Source organism: Nannospalax galili, unplaced genomic scaffold (genome assembly GCF_000622305.1).
Source record: "Nannospalax galili isolate Female #2095 unplaced genomic scaffold, S.galili_v1.0 scaffold270, whole genome shotgun sequence".
Classification (NCBI taxonomy): Eukaryota; Metazoa; Chordata; class Mammalia; order Rodentia; family Spalacidae; genus Nannospalax; species Nannospalax galili.
The window spans coordinates 3,591,374-3,597,220 of record NW_008330152.1 but is presented as its reverse complement, the minus strand read 5'-3'; the positions used below and the strand labels follow the sequence as shown (position 1 = coordinate 3,597,220).

The 5,847-nt window shown below is 37.4% G+C and overlaps 1 protein-coding gene across 6 annotated transcripts in view; it reads left to right on the top strand.

The window, feature by feature from the left end:
- The window catches only part of Cask (calcium/calmodulin dependent serine protein kinase), a 430,362-nt gene that overhangs the window by 42,552 nt on the left and 381,963 nt on the right, over positions 1–5,847 (top strand). The window lies entirely within an intron of this gene.

Below are 5,847 nucleotides of genomic sequence, written 5' to 3'. Positions count from 1 at the left end.
GAGGGAGGGAGGGAGAGAGGAATGAACTAGAAAGAAGGTATCATTACTTTTTTAGGCTTCAAAAAATGTGTTATAAAGCTTTTAATTCAGTATTTGTTGACCTGATGTGTGATATATTAAAATGAAGTATTGGGATTTACTGAAGAGAGCAATCTAGCCCTAAACACATACTCTATTGCTTCCTGACACCTCTAATAGAATTCAAGGTGATTCTTCAACTTAATATGTTAAGTTTTAATGTTTCGCTGTATGTCTAGGACATTTCTGGCTATTTAAGTGCTTTTATCTTAGAAATGTAGATATATACTGTTTTATTTTTACATGTATTTGATAAAGACTTTAGAAATGTTAAATATTTGATTGGTTAGAAAATTTCCGTTTGTAGCCGGGCATGGTGGTACATGCCTTTAATCCTAGCACTCCAGAGGCAGAGGCAGGCAAATCTCTGTGAGCTCAAGGCTAGCGTGGTCTACATAGTGAGTTCCAGACCAGCTGGGGCTACAGAGAGACCCTGTCCCAAAAAGACCAGAAAAAAAAAAAAAAAAAAAAAGAAGGAAAGAAGGAAGGAAGGAAGGAAGGAAGAAAGGAAGGAAGGAAGGAAGGAAGGAAGGAAGGAAAAAGAAAAAGAAAAAGAAAAAAAGAAAATTTCCATTTGTGTGCACGTGTATTATATATGTATGTATTATTATGTATTATATATGTGTATATTATATATATATGGAGAGAGAGAGAGAGAAGGGAGAGAGAGAGACTCAGCTATCCTAGAATAAAGATAAATGCCTTTTGGTCAAAAGCCAGAGAAATAACTTATGAAAACATTGTTTGGGATGGATCTTTGATGAAGAATTTACCCTTTGATTAATTACTTCACAATATTTCAATTTTACCTTTTGATACAACTTTGCATTTGGTCATTTTCCTCAAAAGTTGTTAGCTCCATTTTTCAAAAGCCACTTAAGTAATTGTATATAAATAAATTTGTACAGGAGAATATGAAATATATTTAAATCTTTTGATTTTGCTTGTATGACTCTAAATCAGCCCAGGTGCTAGCCATTGTGGATAGTAATAGTAAGGAAGAGAGCTGTTAATGTCACAGCTTCTAGCATATGTCTACTGATTGTGAGTATATAAGCCTAGTGTCAGAGGTATGCTAAAGCATGTCTATTGTGCAGAGTAGCTTTTAGAAAGTTTCTACTGCTTTCTGTCAGCCAAGTTGAATAGATTAGATTAGATAACAGCTATATCTAAAACTTTTATCTCTGGCTGATAGCTAAGTTTTTGAAAGTTTTGATCTTCTCCTAGCCCAATTTTCACTTGAAATTTCCTAACTCTGCTTGTTTGACCTTATTTGTTCATTTTTAAGAACTAAGGTCCTGGGCGTGAAGATACAGTCTAGTGGGAGAGAGCTTGCCTAGCATGCACAGGGCCCTGGGTTTGAACCCCAGGTGGAAAAGCAAGTACTAAGAGGCTTTAAGCATTTAGATGCATTAAGTTATAACATCTTCACAACAGTTATGCTCATTGCATATATACCTTTTATTTTATGTAGTTGGGATTTGTATTTTTATGTATTCAATGAATGAGGTATTCTAAAAGTGATCTAAGCAACCTTGATCTTAAAGCTGTCTTTGTAACTTGTTCTACATTAGTACTGTTTCCATTATAAAGTTTTTCTTAGGATGCACTTATGGACTTTTCAAGTGGTTACAATATGTTGGAAGAACATTGAAGTTAGCGTTGGAAATTTTAATAGGGACCAGGGTCATGGTTAAGTGGTAGAGTGCTTGTGTAGCATGCCTAAAGCTCTGGCTGGGTTCCATCCCTAGCATGGGGGAAAAAAGTTAGTGAGCTTCAGAGGGAAACATAAGTGAAAAAGCACCTGTTTTTAAGATCATGAATAGTGAGATATTAATTACATCCCAATACTACTGAAACTTCAATTATGTATGTATATATTGTTTGTTTGTTGAGATAGAATCTCACTATGTAGCCTCAGCTGGCCTTAAATTCACTATGTAGACCATCCCAGGCTGACCTCAATCTCACAGTGATCTGCCTGCTTCTGCCTCCACCTTCCCAGTGCTGGCATGAAATGCGTGCATCACCACTCCAGGTTTATATTTTTATCTTGGATTACTTCAGTGTTCTCTTTGAGGTCAGAAGGAGCTGTGTTACATACTATTATAGTAGCAGGAGATTATGTTTGGTAAGCTATCATTAGTTCTGCCTGGTGAAACAAAGCAATAGGGACAATTGGAGTATACTCAATCTTTTTATGCTCTCTCCATCCTAGGTCATTATTTCTTTAGTACAAAATCAAAACAATAAACTCTTAGTATAGTTCTACATGGGGCAGCATAACCATGGTCTTAAAATGAACTCAAGACCTAAAAACGTGTTGAGTATATCTAAAAGGCAACAAATTATGATATTAATTGTGATTTATTAATAATTTATGTGTTCATAGTAATTTTTTTGGTTTGTTTTGGGGACTCTTCCTGTAGCCCCAGCTGGCCTGGAACTTGCTATGTAGACCAGGCTGGCCTTGATCTCCTGGAGAGCCACCTGCCTCTGCCTCCCAAGGTATGGACCACCACACTCAGCATATTCATAGCAATTTAAGGTTCGGAATTTTTAAAGATTTTATTTATTATTTTATGTGTATTGAGCATATTGCCTACACGTATGCAAATGCATTTATATCATACAATGCCCACAGAGATCAGAAGAGGGCATCGAATCCCCTGGAAATGGAGTTACAGATGATTGTTATCCTCTGCGTGGATGCTTGAAATTGAAGCTGAGTCTTCTACAAGAATAGCCAGTGCTCTTAACCACTGAGCCATTGGTATAGCCCTGAGGTTCAGAATTGTGTGTGTGTGTGTGTGTGTGTGTGTGTGTGTGTGTGTGTGTAGGATGCATGCCATGGTGTGCATGGGGAGACCACAGGACAATTTGGGGGAGTCACTTCTCTCCTTTCACCTTTACATGGGTTCTAGGGATTGAACTCAGGCTGTCATGCCTGACTTAAGTGCTGTCTACCAGCCTTCTCACCAGCCTCCCATGTTCAATTTTTTTAGCATTCACTTTGTATATGATCTTCATATCAGCTGTATAAGGTAAATCATTTTTCCTGGTATTTTTTTCCCAGTCTCTGGATGAAGTGACAGGTGTTTTGAAAAAAAAAAAAAAAGTGTAACTGATCCAAAGTCGTAGAATTAGATTATATAATTCATCTTAGTTACTTAATAAGTAGAAATCTTAGTACTCTTTCTCTATTGTAAGATCTAAAATTTGTCTTTGAATCCTTGAATTCTAGAGCTGAGAGGAAAGTGAAATTTATACAAATAGAAAATAGGGTCTAAAACATTGAGTGCCAGGTCAGTAGCAATTGTAGCTGTTGAGATCTTTGAGGGACATATTCCTAGTTTAAGTATGGGAACTATCACAGTAAGTTCGAGATTTTGTACATTGTATCATTAGGAATTAAAATTTTCTGTCTGAACCAGGAAATTCAAACAATACTAGCCTAAGTAAATTTGTGCCCATTCTTCTTACCAAATAAGAATTTCAAAGTACATTCCATGGCTGGCATGGTGCTGCTTCCAAGATGTTATAAGGGACCTAGTCACTTTCTAGCCTTCTTCACAGCCATCTTTACTGGGTGCTTATAGTTACAAAATAGCTCCCAAGGCTCTAGCCATTACATTTATGTTTCAGGCAGGCTAGAAGACAGGGATGAACAAGATGGTGCCTGACCTTTTCCATAAATCCAATCCAGTGAAATCTGCTTTTATCTCATTGACCAAATGAGATAATGTAACTACATCATCTACTAAGAAGTTGGGAAATGTTATTTTTACTTGATAGCAGTGGAATCCATTTCTGATAGCATGAAAGGGGGGGGTATGACTATTGGGTAGATGATTAATAATCTTCGCCACAGTATAACCCTCTAGCTATCCAATCATTATTCAATTATCTTCCTGTACAAATAACATGCCTGCCCTTTCCATGGTCAAAATACCTCCAGAGTATTGTCTTTTAAGTCTTCAGTATCTTAGTGACGTGTGCAGTCTTCTCCATTAGAATTAGTTAAGTAATTTAAGGAAGGAAAGCTATATTTTGGTTCACAGATTCAGTCCATAATCTTTGACTTCATTGATTCTGGGTCTGTGGTGGTGGGAGCATGTAGCAGTGGCTACTCTCTTCATAGAAAGACAGGAAACAGAGGTAGGGCAGGATAAGATACAGCCCCAAGGTCCAGCCTTTAGTGGCTTACCTCTAGTTAGTCTCTACCTCACAAAGTTTTCAGAAGCACCCAAATTAATGCCACCAGTTAAGCACCAAGCTTTTAATACATGAGCCTTTGGGGTGGGAGACTTAATACTCAAACTATAACAAGTAGAAAAAGAATAGGATAACTAATAAAAGCCCCTACCCCCAAAAGGTGGAGAAGAAGAAAGAGTTACCAATTCCTACTGCTCAGGAAAAGTAGACTTCCTACCCTGGCTTCTTAAATGACCTACGTGACAACCCTTGGTTCTGTTCTCTAGGGGGATTTTCTTTGTCTGGGAAGTAAATTCGTGAGGGGTGTTCCAACATCTTTACAGAGCCCTGTGTTCAAAGGGAAATTTCAATGGGAATTGCTGCCACTGATTGGGAAGCCTAATGCAGGTAATTAGATCTTGGAATGGCAGGAGCCAGTGGATTAACTGTCACACACAGGGTAAGTATCGTTGCTGAAATGCACAGAAGAGTCAGTGCAGAAATCAGAATGACATGTGGAACAAAGAAGTGTTTGCTTTGACCAGAAAGAAGTTCCTTGCTGTTCTTTTGGTTCTTCCTTTTCTCTGGCCCCATCTGAAGTACTGGAAGTAAAGCATACTTTCTTAGGGATCACATAGCCTCACAGCCAATGTCTTACTGGTAAGGATTTAGGGCCATGAGTTATTTTACAGATTTAATAGTTTTTGTTTGCCACAGGACAGTCTAGAGGTTTTCATTACCATATTTTTCTGTTAAAAGTATATAACAATGTATTTATCTTTTTGATTTTAGTAAATTCCGTGGGAGAGAAGTCACAACTGGAAAAAGCTTTTGAGTGCTGGGGAACATGCATGAAGCCTTAAGTTCCATCACCAGCACAGTGTAGAACTGGGCATGATGGTACTCTCCTGTAATCCTAGCACCTGGAGGTGGAGAGAAGAGGGTCAGAAGTTTAGAGTCATCTTATATGTAGCTATAGAGAGAGTTCAAGGCCAGACTAGAAAAAAAAAGATACTTTACCTCAAAAGAAAAACCAGCCTTTTCATTTTTATCTTAACTGTTTATCATTATTTGTGGTGGCAACACTCAAAACCTTTCTTCCAGCCATCTTTTTATATCATTTTAAAGTTTTACATTATTATACTACAATATTTTGTCATGGGGACAGGCCACGGTATTCATTGGAGATCAGAGGATAACTTTTGGGAGTCAATTCTCTCCTTCCACCATGTGGAATTGAACTCAGGTCATGAGGCTTTGTGGAAAATTCCTTTATCCACTGAGCTATCTCAGCAGCCCAATTTTTTATTTTATTCATTCATTAATTCATTCATTCATTCATCCATCCACTCATTGTGTGTATATGTAGTCATATGCAACATGCATGCCATGGCAAACTTACAGGAGTCAGTTCTTTCCTTCCACCATGAGGGATATAGGGATTAACTCATGAGTTAGGCTTGCATTTTTTAAAAATTATTTTTTTCAGTTAGTATACAAAATAATGGGTTTAATTGTGAATATATATTATACATATATATATATATTGGGGAGATGGAGGAGGAAGAGGAGAGA